A 21470-nucleotide genomic window follows, 5' to 3' on the forward strand; every position below is an offset into this window, starting at 1 on the left:
GAGTTGGCAGCCCAGGTATTTTTTTGCACCTGTTGCTCTGCTCCGATAACAACGCAGTTAAGCATTGATTTGATGGAAAATAAACAGAAAAAGTAAAGAAAGGCATCTGCCCGAACAGCCTGAGCTGGTTTGACTGAATGGCTGGGCCAATTTGTTTTTCTTATAAAACCAGAAAAAAAAAACCCTATACACACATACAACAGACACACACACACAACTGTGTGCTCCCAGTCTGAATGGTCCCTTGGCATAGAGCAAGGTGTCCGTGATAGCCGAGGATCCTTTCCCAAAGGGTGATCTACCCATCGGTCTGTTCGAAACAGGCACCCTGAGAGGTGTCTTGAGTTCTGTTGGGTGACAGCTGACCAATACCACATGGGGAGTGAGAAGGAATACACTTAGCTTTCCTGCTTGTCATAAAACCAACAATCAAAAACACACATTAACCAGGACAAGCAAGAAGCCCAAAGGGGCTCCTATCTTTTGCCCCAACCAATGGGTCACTTCCAAATTAGAGCTCAGAAAAATCAATGTGGTCTAGGGATGTAGGTGTGGCCCACAATATGTTCAGGACTGGAGTCCATGAGGTTTAAGGTTCAAATCTGGGCTCTGCCTCTTAATGCCAGTGTAATTTTGGCCAAATTGCCTTCAGCTCCCTGGGCCTCAGTTTCCTCCTCTGTCTAATGATCAGATAAATGGTTGGATGAAATGTCCTCTGGGATCTCTCTCAGCTCTGGATCTATGAATCCATGATCAGGCCAAATTGCCTTCAGCTCCCTGGGCCTCAGTTTCCTCCTCTGTCTAATGATCAGATAAATGGTTGGATGAAATGTCCTCTGGGATCTCTCTCAGCTCTGGATCTATGAATCCATGATCAGGCCAAATTGCCTTCAGCTCCCTGGGCCTCAGTTTCCTCCTCTGACTAGTGATGAGATAAATGGTTGGACGAAATGTCCTCTGGGGTCTCTCTCAGCTCTGGATCTATGAATCCATGATCCTTAAAGCTTGGAAGCCCTGGATCAGTTATTTCTCACAATTGAGATGATAGCCTACAAGCCCTCTTCCCTCCCACCATTCACTGGGCCATAGCTCCCCTAGCACAAGGTGAGGGATACCTACCTCCAAGGCTGGTTATGCAGGTTCATTCATGTCCTACCAGGTGATCTGAGATCTTAGGTGCAAAAGGGCTAGGGAAGGGCAAGGTGTGATTTCGGTCTTGGTCCCAAGGCCCGTCTTTGTCATCCACATGCCCTCATTTCTTATTGGTTTGTCTACATCATGTGATGTCATGAGACCTGGCCCAAAGGGGTCAGTCACAAAGGGCTGAAGAAACCACTCAAACTTCAGTCATGACAGCACTAATTAATGGGAAGCATCATTATGCAGCCCTCAACACCTCCCTGTCCATCACAGAGAACTTCTTAATGATATTCTTTCAAATTAGGGAAGGGAGAGACTCAGGAAGTATACTAGGCTCCCCCCAAAGAGATCCCTTTTCACTCTGTTTCTTCTCCGCCTTTGGGCCCTCACAGCGCCTGGGCCATGGGGCTAGTCTAGAAGCCATTGCAGTGGGCCAAGAAAACCACAGCCTTGCCCATCAAGGAGCATTAAGGACAGGATGTTCTGACAAGGGAGGGACATGGCTGGCTGAGCATTCCCAAGCATTCTTGTTTTGAGAAGGACAGGGAAGGTAGCTCATCGGAACCAAACCGGGCAGCCAGAGAAGGCAAGAGCCTTAACAACACCCTCAGTTGACTAAAAAATAAATACCATCTGCCATGTTGGAATGTGCAGCAGGGTGGAGGGAAGACACAGGTGGCAAGGATTGGGAAGGAGGAGTTGGGACCAAAAGTACTGTCTCCATGTCAAGCAAAGTACATTTGCATGGAAGATCTTTGCTTACTAAAGGGCACTGGATGCCTCCAAGGCCAGTTGGGCACAGGCCCAGTGGTCTGGAAGGGAGCCCTCACTTGTCCACATAACAAGACAGGCGAGGAAGGAGCAGTGACCAACAACCTACCCTAGAAACTAAGACCTGAGACCTCACAGGAATATACTCAGCCCATTTTGCATCGCCCTAACAGGAGATCCCTGTTTCCTCATCTGTAAAATGAGCGAGAGAAGGACATGGCGAACCATTCCAGTATCTCTGCCAAGAAAACCCCAAATGGGATCACAAACAGTCGGACAGACATGACCAAACAACAACAACAGAAAAATTCAACCTCACAGGAAGATCTTTGGGGGGAATTTTTTATTTGTTCTTATTTCTAATGTTTCCGGTTTAATTTAAGGTCCCTCCCAAAGGAGGAAAAAAAACCACAACAAGAACTTCAGTTTTAAGACAAAGTGATAGCTGTCCATTCTCTCTCTTAGCACAGTGCATAGTAAGTGCTTCATAGACACTTGTTGACTGACTCTCTTTAACTTAAGTTTACTTTTTAACTTAAAGTAATAGTTAACTCTTTACATATATATAACTCTTTATATATGCACATATATATATATATAACTCTAATAAGTTAATTCTTTAACTTAAAGTAATAGTAAGAGTGCTAGATTTAAAATTCAGGAAGATCAGGGTTCAAATCCCACCTCTGGCATCTACTGTCTCTGTAACCATAGACAAGATCCTTATCCTCTCTGAGTTGTTTTCCAATCTAAAAAATGGGAATGATAAATCAGTCAAAGGACAGGAGGGAGAAGAGAAGGCATAAAGCATTTATTAAGCTCTTTCAAGATGCCAAGCTCTGTACTAAGCACTTTTCAGATATTATCAAAACAATGGCCTCTCAGAGCCTTAGTTTCCAAATCTGGAATGGGAATAACAAATCAAGAAACAAGAACCTTAACCTTCCTAAGCCTCCATTTCCAGAACCATAAAATAGAGATAATCCTAAAGCATTTAGTGTTTACTATGTGCCAGGCATTGTGCTGGATGCTGGCGATACACAGTGAAAAATATCTGCCCTCGATAGGTTTACAATGAATTGGGGGACACAAGATAAAAGGAGAAACAGCATGTCTAGTGGACAGAAAGCTGCCCCTCACAGGCTTGTACAGAAGCTCCAATTAAGAAAACGAATATCAAAAACTTCGCAAATTTTAAAGTAGTATAAAAAATGTCCATCATCAGCATTACCATCAGCAGTAGTTCTGGGCAATAGACACAGCGGCCCCCAACTTTTTGTAGCCCTGGATGTAGATCTCAGGATCCCTGAGGGGTTTCCTGAGTTTCCAACATGAAAATTGGTCTGCCACCCCTAAAAACCACTTTTACATTCTATGAACCCAGAAGGCTCCCCCAAATAACCCAGTGTCCTAAGATGAAAGTTTCCCTTTAGTGCACAGAAGTGCTCCTTCACGGGCTGGTCAAAGCCTAGTCAGACATCCTGTTGAAAGCTGAGAATTGACTCAGTGGACTGGGCAGGCTGACCCAGGTGACAATAAAGCCTTATTAACAATAATAAGGAGAACAACAAAGTGAGTAACAAAACTATTTTAAAAAAATCTTAAAGAGAAAATGGAAGGGAAATTAGGGCTGTTTTTGAAGAATGCCTCATGTCTGAGCCCTAATATACTGCCTTTATGACAGGCCTGTTTATTTATTCAAACATCACAGAGATTAGAGAAAAATGATGAAGTCATCCTCTAACAGCAGATAATTCCATTATTAAGACCATTAAAGAAGGTTTCCTTTCTTCCTTCTTATTCATATCACAAACATCTTCAGTCCATTCTTTTAAATGGATACAGTACATATAATAGCTACAATTATTCTAAAACAGTTCTTGGGACTTATGTGGCTACAGAGGAAAGACGCAGATTATGGCAGGGTTGTTTCATAAATCATAAGTCATTTCTCCTCAGAAAACAAAACAAAACATCTCATTAGAAGGAAAGGCGGCCTAGCATGGTGAGGAGAGCATTGGATTTGAACAAAGGAAGACTTCAATTCAACTCTCATTTCAGAAAATTAGTGGCTGGGCTAGCGACCGCCGGTAACTTATTAACCTTGTCTTGTTTACTAGGTCATGGGGTCATGGAATTAAAGTTGGGAGAAACTACAGGTCATCTAGTCCAGCCCCCTTGATTTATGAAAAGGAAATTGGATCTCAAAGATGTTAAATGACTTGCCCAAAGTCACAGAGGCAGTAAGTAAAAGAGATGATCAGTTAACACTCATACTCAGTGTGCTCTTCTAGAAGGATGGAGAGAATTAATTCTTGAAACACTTAGACAAATGAAGATCACTTTGTAAACCTTAAAATGAAATAACTACAATAATCAACATAAAGAATTGATCCTGATGGCCTGCCACAGAACCAAAAAGGGTAGAATATGAGAGAATCTCCAGACATTTGGCATTTATCCCTTTCAAAGCCATCACTCTTTAGTTGTTTGTTTGTTTGTTTTTAATTCTTACCTTCTGTCTTAGTCACAACTCTAAGACAAAAGGGCAAGGACTATGCAGTAGGGGTTAAGTAAATTGCCCAGTCACAGTTAGGAAGTTTCAGTGATCACATTTGAATCCAGGTCCTCCTGACTCCAGATCTGGCTAGTGCTCTATCCACTGTGCTACCTAACTGCCTGCACTCTTTAGTTCTTCAAGAGGGCTCTGCTTTGGGAAAAAGTAAAAATGGCTAGAATCAGACAGGAAGGCAAAAAGGTAAAGGTTCCTAAGAATTCTATTGCTAGAGAAGTTGTGACTCCTTGTGACTAAGAATCACAGAATCTTACAGTTGGACACTTTCAAAAAAAAGCTCCAACATATCCAGTCAGGGGCAAGTCACTAAATGTAATTATTAGTGTCCTAGATCTAGAGATGGAAGGGATCTTAGAGGCCATCTTGTCCAGTTAACCTCATTTTGTATATCAGGAAATTGAGACCCAATAAGTGACTTGCCCAAGGTCATATAGGCAGTAAGCACTAGAGGTAGAATTGGAACCCAAGTCCTCCCACTTCAGAGCCTACATTCTTTCCACTGTTAATGCAGTCATTATCTTTTGAGTCTCCTATATACAGATATTAAATAATCTTTACACTGCTTACCTTACAAGGTAATTATGAGGAATATACTTGCCTATGGAAATACATATTTTATAATCTTGTAAGTCATAAATTTCTCCTTGGCTACTCGAGCCTCCCCTCCCACTCCCAACCTCCATTTCCCAGAAGACAACATAATGAAGGTTGGATGGACTTTTCTCAGGCCCTTGAGCCATAACATTTCAGCAAATATCTGGGCATTTCCCCAAGGGTCTAGTGGAGAAGCCAGGTTTTTCCTTGAGGCTATACTTTCATGATACCCTTCCCCAGATAAAACCAAGCAGAAAGCTGTACTTAAGTTTCCAGAAGCAGAAAGCCAACTTCCCCCTAGAAGCCCTTCCCTCAGGCATTCTCAGTACAACACCTTGACATCACTCAAATTTCCCAGCTTAATTGGACCTAGTCAATACTTGTTCCAAAATGCCAATAATTTTTTATTCCAAGGACCTAAGATTTCATTTTTCCCACTTTGAAAAAGCACTCCTTACCAACTTACAAACAAAAGCATCTGGTCTTATAATCCTAAACACAATCATAATGGAAGGCAAATGGATCTTTAGTATATGGGGGGGGGGGTTAGGTTAGGGGGAAAAGGTAATTAAGTCTTTATATGTTCCAGGCATTGTGCTAAGCACTTTTACAAATATTATTTCATCATGAGGAGAGGACTTTCGAGTATTTCTGATGAGAAGACCAAAGCTAAGTAGGAACTTTGAAAGGCAAACACAAGCCTCAAGAGAAACCTAGAAAGGTAAATTTATTTAGGCAATTTGAAGAGGCTCATATGATGATGTGGTGCTAACATTATAGTAGGAGGAAAACTATTGCATGTCTTTTCAGAATTTTAATGTGGGATATTAAGGAAGTTGCATGACAAAAACAGAGGAACTAAGGTTGGGGTGATTCTGTTCTAAAAGTTTTAAGAGAAAAAAGAAGGGAGGGTAAAAAATGGATGAGAATAGAAAGGAAGAACAAGGATGTGAAATCACATGATTTGGGTTTCTGAGAATATATAAACGTGGAAAAAGGCATCTCTTAACTGAAAGAGATAAATGTTAGAACACACACACACATCTTGAGTTAGTATGAATGAATATAGAATAAAATGAGCAAAAGAGAAGAAAAAAGTTCCCACAAGGGCAACAGCAACCTCTCAAAGAAAAACAGCTCTGAAAGGCTTAAGGAACCCTTTCAAGGTGGTGACTAACCACATCTCCCTGTGAGACCTATAACAAAGAATGCGACCCACTTCCCAACAGAGAAGGGATAGATTCAAGATGATAAAAAGCCCTTTATTTTTGCACTTCCTAGCTGTGTGACCCAGGGCAAGTCACTTAACCCTTACTACCTAGCCTTTACTGCTCTTCTGCTTTGAAACCAATACTTAGTATCAATTATAAGACAGAAGGTAAGGGTTTTTTTTTTTTTAAGTCATTTATTTTTGGACTTGGTCCACTGGGTGGATTCATTTTGCCTGACTGTGAGGCTTTGTTACAAGTCAGTGGTTTACTTTCATTCTCTTGGACTTAATAGGGGATTGGTGAGATAGGCGAAGGTGGGGTTGCCAACAAAGAGGACCACTGTGATGTGTTTTTTTTTAATTCACTGAAGGAAGTTCAGAAGCAGGACGGTTATGAAAGTGACATAGAATTTATAACACCATTTTTAAAAAACCCTTAACATCTGTGTTAGAGTCAATACTGAGTATTGGTTCCAAGGCAGAAGAGTGATAAGGGCTAGGCAAATTGCATTTAGTGATTTCCCCGGGGTCCCACAGGTAGGAGGTGTCTGAGGCTATATTTAAACTCAGGACTTCTTGTCTCCAGCTCTGCATTCTATATACTGAACCACCTAGCTGCCCCTATCATATTCTTTTTTAAAAGTCCTATGAACTGGAGATTCATAGTTATGCAATCCTCTTACTGACAGACAGAGAGATAAACAGACAGACAGACAGAGAGACAGAGAGACAGACAGATGAATGTATAGATGGATGGACAGATGGACAGATAGAGATAGGTAGGTAGATAGATAGATAGATGGATGGGTGGGTGGATGAATGATGGATGGATGGATAGATAGATGAATAGAAGATAGATAGATAGATAGATAGATAGATATAAGGATGGAAGGATGAAAGGATGGATGGACGGATAGATTGACAAATAGACAGACAGAGAGATGGAAGTGCTCAGATGTGTATGTTAAGAATCTTTAAAACCAGGATTGCCTTCAACCAATCAATAAAATTTATTTAGTGACTACTGTGTACCATTCATTGTGCTAGATGAGGGAGATAAAAAGACAATGAGGCATCACCATACATAAAGTCTTCACTATGTACCAGACACAGTGTTAAGCACTTTAAAATTATCTCATTTGATACTCATAACAGCCATTGGAGGATGGGTAATATTATTAACTCCATTTTACAGATGAAGAAATTAAGATAAACAGCAGTTGTGACATGTCCAACGTCACCTAACTAGCACGTTTCTGAAGCTAGATATAAACTCAGATCTTCCTGATTCCTGTGGCACTCTATCCACAGAGCTACCTAACTGACCCTGGAAGGAGGCTAGAGTTCTGATAAATCATTGGTGAATGGAAACTTCCTATAGAGATGAACCACAATAAAAGTCACTCCTTTCTTTGATGCTATTTAAAGTTTCATAAATTGATTTCTTCACAATCACTGGGCAAAATATGTCATTATTATTCTCACCACTTTACAGATGGATAAAATGAGGCATAGAGAGTCAAAGAGGGTTGCTCAAAAGTCATATACCTAGTAAGAGACAGAGGCCAAGATTGGGACCCAGGTCCAAGTGTTCTAAATTCAGTCAAGTTGTATCAATAATCAGTAAGTGCCTACCACATTCTAGACCCCATGTTAAGAGCTGGAAACATAAGGGTGAAAAATAGTCCCTTTCCTCAAGGAGGTCCCTCTCTAACGGGGTTAGCCAACATGCTAACAACTATGCACAAATAAGATACATACATGTTAAAATGAAGATAATCAACAGAGAGAAGGAACTATGGTTAAAGGGGAATTAGCACATTGGCTGAGACTTCAAAGAAGCCAAGGAGCAGAGATGAAGATGGAGTGGATTCCAGGCACGGAGAACCAATGAAAATGCCCCAAGTTGTATAGCACATGTAGGAGAAGCAGCAAGGAGACCAGCCACTGGAAGGTAGAGCACATTGGAGAGAGCAGAGTATAAGAAGACTGGAAATACAAGAAGAAGGGGCTAGGTTAAAAGCCAAGGAGAAGATCCTACATTTGATCTAGAAAGCAATAGGAAGTCACTGAAGTTGACAGAGAAGGTTGTGGAGGGTAGGGAGGATGGAGAGGCAGAGGGTGGGGAAAATAGGAGAGAGGAAGGTGGTGCAGTGGATAGAGTGCTAGGCCTGCAGTTGGGAAGCCTCCATTTTTCTGAGACTAAATCTGGCCTCAGACACTTACTAGTTGTGTAACTGCCTCTGTTTCCTCATCTGTAAAATGAACTGGAGAAGAAAATGGCAAACCTTTCCAGTACCTTTGCTGAGAAAACCCAGATAGGATCAGTCACAAAGAGCAGGACCCAACTAAAAATGGACTTGAAAACAATAACTGCATTTAGGAAGATCACTTTAACAGTTGAGTAGAAGATAGACTGACTGCAGTGGGGGAAAAAATGAGGCAGAAAAACCATCTTGCAGTCTATTGTAATAATAGCACTTAATAAGAGTAAGTCCATAATAAATGTTTATTTATTTGACTTGATTTAATCTTACATAAATATTGAAAGATCTCAAAGGGTAGTGGATAGAGGATCTGCCAAGAAGACCTGAGTTCAAATCTTACTTCTGATATATATTGACAGTGATCTTCTTGGTAAAGGTAGTTTCCTCAATTAACAACAGCAATAGCATTAAGATATCTATTTTGTGGGCAGCTGGGTTGCTCAGTGGATTGAGAGCCAGCCCTAGAGACGGGAGGTCCTAGGTTCAAATCTGGCCTCAGACACTTCCCAGCTGTGTGACCCTGGGCAAGTCACTTGACCCCCATTGCCTAGCCCTTACCACTCTTCTGCCTTGGAGTCAATACGCAGTATTGTAAGGTAAGGGTTTTATATAAAAAAAAGATATCTATTTTAAGGATGAGAAAACTGAGAAAGGTTAAGTGCCTTGTCCAAGATCACAGTTACTTAAGCATCTGAGGCAGGATTCAAACTCTGGCCTTTCTGATTCCAAGGCCAGCCCTCGACCCACTTTTTTACTTGGGTCACAGGCAGACTCCCTCTGAATGTTATTGTTATTTTAATGATCAGTCCTTGTTCTGGGTTCGACTACGTCCCAATAAACTGAGACCATCTTTAAGCAAACTTATGCTAGACAATCTAGCTGAACCCCAAGCTACCCCACAACAGCATAAACTCTTGCTTGAATTATCGTCAACACCAAATAGCACAGAAAAGTAACCAGAAAAAGATGGTTTACTCTCAGTATGAATTTGTTGGTTTCTCAAAACAGCACACCTGGCATTTCAAACCCCAGGGTCACTCCTTAAGTTGGCCAGAGAGACGGCGAGAGCAACAAGTCTTAGTCCAGGATCTCCCCTGGTGCTAGAACTCCTCCTCCTCGAGTCAAGAACCCTCTTTTCCCCAGACCTGAAAGAAGGATTGGCTGGTCTACTAAGCGAATGTCAAACAGAGCTGACACCATTAAGGGATTTGTAGAAGGGTGTGACTCACTCTCTTTGGGACTTGGCAAGCCTATTCTCGATTCACAAAGAAAATGGCACTCAAGGCAAAGGGGAGACCACTTAACAATGCAATTCAACCAATTCAGTTCTATAAAAACTCAAGAAGCACCATTCAGTTATTGTTTTCCAATGAGTCTGGCTCTTCATGACTCCATTAGAGGTTTTCTTGGTGAAGAAGATACTTGTTTTGCCATTTCCTTCTCCCAGAGGAAACTGAGGCATACAAGGTTAAAGAATTGCCCAGAGTGGCATGGCTAGTAAGTGTCTGAGGCCATTTAAACTCAAGTTCTCCTGACTCTAAGCCCAGTACTCTATCCACTGCACACCACACTCCCTTTTGTATTCTGCACATAGTATGCGCTTAATAATTATTGAACTGAGTCACAAATACCTCTCCCCAGGAGTATTCTAGAGCCAGATGCATCCATTAAACACCTACTGTTTATAAAATATAATGCTGATTAGTCCCCAGAAGACTCACACTTTTGGTCCCTTGGTTTGGCTTATCAATAACCATTTATTAAGCTTTTACCATAAGAATCTATGGTTCCAAAGAAAGACTAACCTTGGATCCCTGCCCTCAAGGACCATTCTAATGGTAGAGACAACAGACAAACAATTATGTACATCCCAAATATATATACCACCCTTCAACTTTATGGTGACTGCTCCTCCGTGGAACAATTCAGAGGGCAATCCAATTAGAACTGTACAGAAAGAACTCATCTACTTACTCCCTGTACCTCTAATTTATCCTTCAAAGCTCAACTCAAGTACCAGTTCCCACAAAACACCTTTCCTGATCGCCACATTGTCAGTGCAGCCTGTTCTGAAATTATATCATATTAATTTAATTAGATTCAATCAGCAGGCCCATGGTAAGCTCTCAATAAATGTTTGTTGAATTAGATTCTAAATAGTATGCATACTGGAGGCAGTAAGGCACAATGAATTGAGTGCTGGGCTTGCAGCCAAGAAACTGGGTTCAAATTCCATCTCTGATACCTATTATCTGGGTAACCACTTAATTTCAGGGAGCCTCAGGGAACTAACTCCAGGTGAGACTAAATTATGGACTAGCTACTCTAGTGGGTTGCAAATCCCCTGATTAAATCACAGGTCCTCGATGAGCTAAACTTGGCCAAAGATTGACTTTCTTCTTTGTTTTCCCAGTGCTAACGCTGATTTGCTCAGAGTAGATGCCAAATAAATGCTTATTGTTGAATTGAGTCAAGATTGAGATCCAAAATGGCCATGAGGAGGTACTAGGTGGGCCAAAGTAATATTCAACCAGCTCAAAAGCAATTTACTCAAGCTTATTGTGTGAGAAGGGAAGGAGGGAGGAGGGAGAAAGAGAGAGAGAGGGAGACAGACACACAGACACAGACACTGACACTGACAGACACACACAGAGAGGCTGAGACAGAGAGATATGTACATATCATTATTCCTATTTTATAGTTGAGGAAATGGAGGCAGATTTAAGTGACTTGCCCAGGGTCACTTCACTAGTACCTTAGACAAGATTTGAACTCAGTCTAACTTGCTCCAGACCTAATGACTTTTGGAATTGTACAATGGAGCTGCCTAGAGGTTATCTTGCAAAATTCATGGCTAGTATTACATTCCATTTGAATTAGGTAACTAGAATTAATTAAGCTCCTATTATGTGCCAAGCACTGTGCAAAGCTTACTCTTACACAGGGGACACAAAGAAATTCAAAGAGAACACTTGTTCTCTTGCCTCAAGGGGCTTGCATTATTTTGAGGGAGATAATATGTAAATAACTATGTATATACAAATGCCCGCCTGCCCTGGCTTCCTTTAAATTTCTTCTGTAAGAAACTCTGCAAGGCAGCTCAGTGAATAAAGAGCCAGGCCTAGAGACAGGAGGTCCTGGGTTCAAATTTGACCTCAGATACTTCCTAGCTGTGTGACCATAGACAAGTCACTTAACTCCCATTGCCTAACCCTTACCACTCTTCTGCCTTGGAAACAGTGCATCTATACATTCTAAAAGAGTGCTTGGCATGCAGTAGGAGCTTAATAAATGCTAGTTTACTACAAATGTAACATTACCAAGCCAAGGATTTTGCAACAAAACCCTTGCCAAATCTTAAGCCTGAGAGGCTGGGTGGTCCACATTTCTCTTGGTATCCATGCAGTGCCAAGAGATTCCCAACAGGATCACAGGGGGGAATGTATAGTTAGAAATTCTTGAACCTCTAAAACTACATTACCCAAAATTCCTTTCTATATTACCCAGAATCCTTAAGTTGGCGGTGACTCCTCCCCCACTCTCTTCTCTGTTGAGTCAGCTGGATTTTAGGTAGTTCTTTTATTTTAGTTATTATTAATAAAATCTTATAAAATATAATACTTGAGTTATTGAATATTAATTTTAATCTTCACAAGGTCTAGAGGAAGGATCCCTAGCTGGTGAGGTCTCCCAGTGGAGGATTCTATTGGACAGGGACAACTGGCACAAGATCAGAAGGAATGGATGGCTTCCCATCTGCATAGGGCCACAATGCCCATATCCATCAAAACACTGGAATTGTGGGATCGACTAGCTTCGTTGGGATTGTTGTGTTTGGTTGACATTTTTGCTGGAGAGTCAACAGAAGAGGGTACCTGAGGTGGCACAGGACCTTTAGGTCATGCCATATGAGGACCTGGTCAGAGCCACTGGAGAAGTTCTAGGCTAGAGAAGAATAGATTTGTGGGGATCAATCAGAAAATTTGTGGGGATCAATCTATACTTGTCCCCAAGTATAGAGAGAGTTGTTAAGAGGGAGTACTGACTTCTGTGTGGATCAGATGATGGAAAGAGAAACAGGAGGAAGTGCAGAGAGGTAAATTTAGACTTCACATCAGGGGAAACTTCCTACCCGTTGGAAGTGCCCCAAAGCATTGGGCAACCTTTAGGCAAAGAGTTTCCTATTCTGTCTAAAAGAAGTTTACAGTTGTCTCTCCTTCAGGGGCCCTGAGCAGCCATTCCAAACCCAAAGTTCAGCCTAGCAACAAGTATTTATTAAGCTCTTACTTTTCCAGGATCTTTGCCAAGAAAACTCCAGATGGAGTCAAGAAGAATTAGATATTACTGAACATACTGGGCAGCTAGGTGAGTCTTGTAGTCAGGAAGTTCAAATTCAGCCTTAGACACTTCCTACCTGGATGACCCTCAGTAAGTCACTTAATTCTGTTTGTCTCAGTTTCCTCATCTGTCAAATGAGCTGGAAAAGGAAATGGCAAATCACTCTAGGATCTTTGCCAAGAGGACCCCAATTTGGGTTCATGAAGAGTCAGACACAACTGATAAATCCCATGTAGATTTTGATCTGGAATCAGGAAGACCCGAGCTCAAATTTAGCCTCAGATGCTAAGGAGCTGAGTGACCATGAGCAGGTCATTTCACCTCTACCTGCTGTAGTTTTCTCATCTGTAAAATGGACGTATTGATAGCACCTACTGTTCAAGGTAGTTGTAAGGATCAAATGAGATAATATTTGTAAAGCATATATAAATGCTAGCTACTATTGTTACTAGACTTGGGTTCAAATCCCACCTCAGGGTGATTACCAGCTGTGTGACCCCAGACCACTCTCAGTTGCCTCAGTTTCCTCATCTATAAAATTTGGATAATAATAGCACCTCCTTCACAGCATGGTTATGAGGATTGAGTGAAATAGCATATACCTTATAAAGCATGAAATAAAATACATAAAGAGCTTTGCAAACCTTATTATTTTAAAAAATTACTTTCAGATTTAGTATTAACTCTGAGACAGAAAGGCAAGGGCTAAGTAAAGGGGATTAAGTGACTTAGCCAGGGTCACATAGTTAGGCAGTATCTGAGACCAGATTTGAATACAGGTCCTCTTTCTGACACTAGGTCTGGTACTATATCTGCTATGCCAGCTAGTTGCCCTATTTCACAGACCTTAAAGCATTATATAAATGTTTTGTTGTTGTGTGCCCAGTGCCTGGGAGTCAAAGATTCAAGTGAATGGGTGGGGGTGTCCTTAGGCTGAGACAGCGCATCCAGATCTATACAAAATAATTTCAAAGTAATAAATGTGGAAACAGAGGCATAGCAGCTCGAAAGTGGGGAGAAGAGATCCAAAAGGCATCTGGAGCTAAAGACAGTTTGAGCTGACTTTGGAAGGAAGCTGGGGATTGTAACAGGTGAAGGTGAGAACTCCCACAAAAGCAATAAGGCAGGAAAGGAAGGGCCATTGGTCTTGGCTAGTCATTGGAAGGGTCATTTGACTGGTGGGCACAGTGGGTATTTGTCACATCTCTCCTCACTGGGAACTCCCATTTCTTCTGGGCACCCTCTTCACAAGTAGCAAATGGCCTCTGCTAGGGCATCAAAGGACAGTAAAGTCCAGAAAAGCTACTTCTGGCCATCCCAGACTTCCCTGTTCTAAGCCCATAGGCTTGGATTTGGTGCCAGTGAGATGGAAAGCCTAGTGGGCAGCAGAGTGGGAGAGGGAGTCCTCTTACCACCCAGACTGCCTTCTGCCTTGAGTTCAAACACTAATGAAAATCCTGGGAGAAAATTGGAGTCTGGTTCCCAGAAGGGAATGAAACAAAACAAGACATTGTGAGTCCAGTCAGCCAACACAAGAGCCCGGGCCCCTATAAAACCACCACTAACAAAAATAGAATTGTGGTTAGGTGCTAGTGAAATCCATTTTCAAAGGAGTTATTTTATAGGCTGTCTCATTTCAAATGAGGCCAATTAAAAAGCTGGGGGCCTCTTTAAATGGGCCACCCTATACGTTCCTGATGATAGGGTCTCCCTGTGCCAGTGGGCATCTGAGTTATTAGTCCAGGGCTGCTGGCAAGAGGGCTTTCTTGTACAGCCTGTGATGCACCCCCTCCCCTGTCTGCCAGACCTTCCTCTGCTTTCTTTGGGAGCCTCTAGCCTCTGGTCCATCTAACTAACAAGATGGCGCCAACTCGGTGGAAATCCTGGCACTTCAGATGTTTGACCTCATGTAGCCAAAGGCTGTATGATTGAACTTGGAGTTCAAGGGGAAAGGAAGTTGAAAATTTAACTTGACCTTGGGTGTGCTAGGCACTGTGCGAAGACCGATGACACAAGAACATGAAACTGTAACTCTGGACAAACTTTCTAACAATTGGGACTATTTCCCCCTTTTCTTTCTTTTTTCTTTCTTTCTTTTTTTTTTTACCTCTTACCTTCTAAAACATCCACTCTAAGGGCAGCTGGGTGACTCAGTGGATTGAGAGTCAGACCCAGAGATGGGAGGTCCTGGGTTCAAATCTGGCCTCAGACACTTCCTAGCTATGTGACCCTGGGCAAGTCCCTTAATCCTCATTGCCTAGTCCTTTCTTACCACTGTTCTGCCTTGGAACCAATACACAGTATTGCCTCTAAGATGGAAGGTAAGGATTTAGATAAATAATTAGACAGATAAATAAATAAACAAGTAAACGAATGAATGAATAAGAAAATAAATGAATGAATAAAGCAAATAAATAAATATGCGAATGAATTGATGAATGAATAAATAAGCAAATAAATAGATAAATAAATGAATGAATGAACAAATAAATAAGTGAATGAATAAACAAATAAACAAATAAAAAATAAATATGTGAAGACAACTAGTCTCATAGCTGCTGTGTTTTGGAGGTATCTTCCACCTTAGCTTCAGCCTACAGCAACCCCACATGAAACTTGAAAGGTCAGCTACTAACCTACAGCCTAAGGTCTGGTCCTGTGACCTGCCTCTCCCCACCCCTAAAGCAATCCTAGAATCAGAGAGCTGGCTAGGACCCACTGAGATAATTTATTCCAGCCTGAGACCCCAGCAGAATCATCCCATGACTCAGAGGTACAATGGGGCAGTCTCCAGATAGGAAGTTCAATTGAGATCCTCAAAGATGGAAGCTTCCTCCAGAGATCTCAGTGGATAGAGGACTCACTTTGGAAATGGAAAAACCTGACATAGGAATCCTGCCACTGACAAAGATGACTTGTGTGATCCTGGACAATTCAAGCTCTCTTAGCCTCAGTCTATCATCTTTGAAATGGGGATAAAATAACACCTACCCACCCCTAAAGTGCTTGTGAAGATCCAATAGGTGAGTAACATGTGTAAGGTATTTTACCAACCTTAAAATACTATATAAATGTGAGCTATTGTTATGATTTATTCAATATTTTCTCTTATCCTAAACACAAAGCAATAATATGACATTTGTATATATCATACTACAGAAGCACTTTACTTAACGAGCTAGCTGTACCCTTCTCCCCATTCTCTGCCATGCCACTGTTTGCATCCTGGATGCCTTGGGATCCCTTGAGCAGAGATCTGGAGCTGCAAGACATCCTTCTCAGTCACCCCCCTACCCCAATCCCTCCATTTTCCAGATGAGGAAACAGATCCAAAGAAGTTAAGTAGTGAAAGCAGGATTTGAATTTACATCCCCTGACTCCAAATTCAGCATTCTTTCCATGGCAAGGGTATGTTCCTTCTATTCCTTCCAGCACAATGAAAAGCTCCTGACATCTGCATCAACAATGACTTCTTTCTTTCCTTTTTTCTTTCTTTCTTTCTTTCTTTCTTTCTTTCTTTCTTTCTTTCTTTCTTTCTTTCTTTCTTTCTTTCTTTCTTTCTTTCTTTCTTTCTTTCTTTCTTTCTTTCTTTCTCTCTCTCTTTCTTTCTTTCTTTTTTCTTTTTAAACTAAGAAGGAAAACTTTCTGTGAGCTTGACTTGTTTGCCCAAACCACAGAGCCCCACAACGGCAAAGTCTGAAAGAGAAATGAAGTCTTATACCCAGCGAAGCTACAGAAAGATCCTAGCTAGAAGAGTGGGAGAGACAATCCAGTCCAACTATAGATGGCACCTGACCCCTAAAACCATGGTTGGATATTGTATTCTTCTAGAAGCTCTCAGCCTTTATCTCAAAAGAGTTTTTGAAAAAATCCTGCCATCTTGAAATGACTTAACTAAATACTGTCATCTGAGGGCAGAGGAATGGACTGAATGACCTCACCATGCCCCTTCCAACCTTGTAATTCTAATCTTCATTCTGCAACAGTGAACTAAATTGGATACTACATTTAGGGACAAGTTTCCAGAGAAATCAAGGTGAACTAGTGGACTGATCATTAGAGCTAGGATGGAGAGAGCTTACTTGGCTCCTTTGCATCCTTTGACCCAAATCGTTGCATTTCTGACCCAACAGTCATCCTACTTCCATTTTGCCACTGGTTCCCTCCAACTTGCTGTGTGACCTTGGGCATATAGCTTAACCTTTCTGAACCTCTGCTTTCTCATCTATAAAACTTGGTGGTTGGACTAAGGTTCTCTTTACCTCTATCATCCTCTGATCCCATGTCCTTGGGGGATTAATTTAATCTTCCCGTATCTTTATTTTGTTCTCTGTAGGGCATAGTATAAATACCTGTCCCAGTCCCTCCACTGGCTTACAAGGCTGTTTGGAAGATGGATTAGATAAAGTTGGGAAATTAATGGGAGCTGCTTGCAGTGTACTATATAAATACAAGATTTAGTGATTACAATTGCTACAGCCAAATGGCAACTCAAGATAATTTCCAGAACACCCTGTCCCACAGAGATATTCCCAGTTCTTTCTTTTATTCCCCTGAACCACTGAATCTCAGAAGGAACCTGAAAGGCTGACTAGCCCAACCTGAGCCCAAATAGAAATCTCTCCATCATTCTCAGTAAGTGTTCACCAGAGACCTGTGAAGGGGAACTCACTATCTGCAAAGGCAGCCAGTTCCCCTTTGGGATAACTTTATCGGTTAGATTGTTTTCCTTCTGTGGCTAGGGTTTTTAGGGTTTTTTTTTCTTCCTATACATCTGTTTCCCTGCAACCTGGACCCACTGTTCCTAGATCTGACATCTGGGGCATCGACTGTAAGAAAGCCCTTCAAATATCAGTGCAGAAAGCAGCTGTTTGTTCCTCTGTGCAGTACAGGGAGGAACCTTTGAGTTTCCCTCTGGTTCATATTTATGAACTAAAGGGGGACCATTGTTATTTCCCCATTAACCCAAGGCTACTATGACTGTATTCTTGTCCAGTTCATCTTTGATTATCCACTGACTTCCTCTTTGTTGTTTTATTTTTGAAAACTCTTACTTTCTGTCAGATCAATATTCAGGATCAGTTCCAAGGCAGAAGAGCTGTGAGGACTAGGCAACTGAGGTTAAGAGACTTGCCCAAGGTCACACAGCTAGAAGGTCTCTCAGGCCATATTTGAACCCAGTCTTAACTCCAGGCCTGGCTCTCTATCCACTGAGCCACCTAGTTGCCCTTCTTCAGTTGTTAATAATTAACCGATATTTATTAAGTACCTACTATGTACCAAGTAACAAGCTTTCCTACCTCAAATAACTTTAGTATCTATGGACATACTATATTCCTCACTACCCCAGGCCAGTAGAATATAAGCTCCTTGAGGGCAGGGCCTTTTAAAAAATGTTTTCCCCAGTACAGTATGCTATATATAGCAGGCACTTCATAAAGAGCTCTTGGATTGAATGCAATTGAACTGTATTCTCTTGAGGTGATTTATTATGTTTATGATATCATATTATATATGATATTTATGATAAGGATATTTTGCAGCACCTTGAAACCTTTATAACCAGGAAAATTCTTTCTAATAGGTAACCTAAAATTTTTCTGCTATAAATCAAACCCTGCCCTCAATGGAAGGAAAATTGAACCCCTCAAGTCCAGACAATAACCTGAAGGCTTTTTCTAAATATGTACCACCTCTACACAAACACACGTACACACTCTTTCACTCACAAATAATCCTTTCTCCCCTCCATTGTATTTATTTATTTATTTTTCATTTTATTTAATTGATTAATTAAGAATATTTATTCCATGTTCTTTTCCTCCCCTCCTCCCACCGTGCTCTGGTAGGCAAAGCTCAATTCCACTGGGTTTTACATGAGTCATGGATCAAGATCTCCCCTCCATTTTAAAGGAATCCAATTCCTACACTCATTTGTTTTTTTCTCAACAAGTTCTAATGTGCCTCCTCTTCAAATTTCTCTTGCTTATTTGCCCATTGTAGAAGCATAGATTCAAAGCCGTAAGACACCTTGTCTAGCCCCCACATTTTATGGATGAGGAAACTGAGGCCCAAGGATATAAAATGACTTGCTCAAGGTCACACAAGTGGTATTTGGGCAAACTGGGATTCGAACTGGGGACCTCTGACTCCAAATCCAGCATTCTTTCCATAACACCAATGCTGTTCACAATTTGAACAGAAACAACCAGATGAATTATGATTGGACTCAACTCAGACTCATGCTGCCACCTGCACTATCTTAACACACACACTTCTGAGGGGGTGAGTATTTGTGAGTATTTTTGCTTAGCTAATAATAAATAGAAGCTTCAAAAGTGCTTGTGGATCGATTAACCAAAGTTGCAGTGGTTCAAGCTTTTTGGAGACTCTCCCTTACAAGTGACTCCTGGGACTGTCTGTCCCTTCTGAGGCTGAAACTTGCCCTTATATTGCCCACACCTGGCATCCCGGACCCAGAAGCTCCTGAGTCACTCCGGCTCGTCCGTGCTACCGCCTTTTCATAAAATCAACCAGGGCTAGCCTGTCAGAGCACCTGCCATCCGCTGGGCTTCTTTGCCTTCCCCACTCCCTTCCCATCTTCCCGCGGGCCCCCAATCTGTGTCTTCTGCTGTCCCTCTTTCCCGTCCCACCTGCTTCTTCCGGCTGGCCGATCTTTTCCCAGCGAAGGGTAGGAAAGGCAGTCTGGGGTCCCTTCTCTACCCTGCCCCTTCCCTGTCCCCCGCTACTCCCCCCCCCTAATTTCCAGGTATTTATCTCCATCGAGCCCCATCGAGGTTCTGTGGGCTGCTAACTCCCTCCAGAACGCTCCTCCGAAGCGGGGAAAATCGGGATCGTGAGGATAGGCTAGGAGCGGGGCAGCTAGCTCTACCGGTCTGGAGATTTCCTAAGCTAGGGAGACGGCCGCTTCACCCGAAGGTCAAGGGAAGAGGCTAGAGGGCTTGGGGGAGTTCACGGGGACCCCTCTCAGGCCAGCAGACGCACCCCGCCCCCACTAGCCAGATTCCCTCCTCCGGGGCACAAGTGCGCCTTCTAGGCTCCTTTGCCAGTCTAGACGCAAGCGCTTCTCAGAATAATGGTTTTAATACAGAAAACGCAACCCAGAGGGTTACCAAGGAAGCCGAGCCAATGAGCTGGAAGGGAACTGAAGGGTTACATTCCAAGAAAGTTCAGCTGAAGGATCCTGGTTCCAGGGAAAAATCCCATCGTAGGTGAGCAGCCAGTCCAGGCGAAGTTGGGTTTCATTTTGGCCCCAACCGACATCAGGGAGTGGAGGGAGGGAGAGAGGGAGGGAGGGAGGGAATGGCCAAAGAACTGGACTACTGGACTTTCTCAGCTGTCTGCCCCTACCAGAACCTACTGGCTTCTCTTCTCCTCCAGGTAGTAACAATTCAACGTCCCCCCCCCAAAAAAAAAGACCAGAATCACCCAAACCATCCCAACTTACCTCATTTAACTACAAATTCTGTTGGGAAATCCAATAGCAGGGTCTAGTGAGGAAGCTGGCCAGAGGGAAACAGACAGGCTAGCTCCCAGAGGTGCTGATGGCCAAGCTTAGTGGGGTGTTGGGTTCTAGCACTTCCCAGCCCTCATAAGTGAAGATGAATGCATAGGACATTAATTTTAAATCATTTTGTAGGATGTTAAGCAATAGGCCACCAACCGGGAATTCCCTAAGTCACTTCCCCCTCGCCTGATTGGCTGTGAGGTCCTTAATACAGTAAAATAAAGGATTGCAAACATGGGCTCATTTGCATGTGGAGCTCACACTTTAGTGTTCAACCAAAACAGGTCTGACCAGGTTATGACTGTCTGAGGGAAAAGAGAAGCAACCTGTTAATGGATGAAGAATTGATCTGGCAGCTACCATTCTTTCAAGCCTGGAGGCTCACTGGAAGGAGTAGAGTCCCAGGGCCTGGGCTGGAAGGGACCCCAGACCTCCAGAGGCCAGCTAGCACAACCTGGACCTGGTCAGGAATTCCCTCCAACATCCCCAGCTGGTGCATTTTTTTTTTCCACTTGAAAACTTAGGAGAAAGGGGATCCTGGGATGGATCCTTGATTGAGAGCTGAGAAGGATCAGAGAGGTCAACTAGTCCAATTCTCTCATTTTGCAGGTGAGGAAACTAGGGCACAACTCAGGTTAAATGGCTTGCTCAAAGTTACCCAAAAGGGGATCAGAGCTATCATATATTTGGAGCAAGAGTTCTTAATTTATTTCATTTTATGTAGGTTTTTATTGTATCATTTTAAATTACATTTAGAATTAAAGATAAATTAAAACGATATTTATTCTGAGAAGGCTTCATCAGATTGCCACATAAACCACCGTAAAAATCCCAAACTGACTTGAGTATTTTATTGGGACTGAATTAATCCCTGGTGACCACTACTATAATATATTCAGTCAATAACCCCTAATTTTACCCTTAACATATTTGATACAGACAAACAAAAAAAAAAAAGATTAAGAACCTCTGATTTAGAGCTCAGTGGATCAAAGAAGGGTTCTAATCCAAACACTTCATTTTATACATGAGGCAACTGAGGAGAGA

General features: G+C 42.1%; 1 protein-coding gene across 1 annotated transcript in view; it reads right to left on the bottom strand.

Annotated features, from left to right (window-relative positions):
* The window catches only part of LOC100023504 (ETS homologous factor), a 78051-nt gene extending 57461 nt beyond the window's left edge, over positions 1-20590 (bottom strand). The window contains exon 1 of the mRNA XM_056803784.1: positions 20364-20590. The gene's annotated coding sequence lies outside the window, so the exon portion shown is untranslated. The remainder of the gene's footprint in view (positions 1-20363) is intronic.
* Positions 20591-21470: the final 880 nt, after the last annotated feature.

The sequence above is a fragment of the Monodelphis domestica genome, chromosome 6 (assembly GCF_027887165.1).
Source record: "Monodelphis domestica isolate mMonDom1 chromosome 6, mMonDom1.pri, whole genome shotgun sequence".
Lineage (NCBI taxonomy): Eukaryota > Metazoa > Chordata > Mammalia > Didelphimorphia > Didelphidae > Monodelphis > Monodelphis domestica.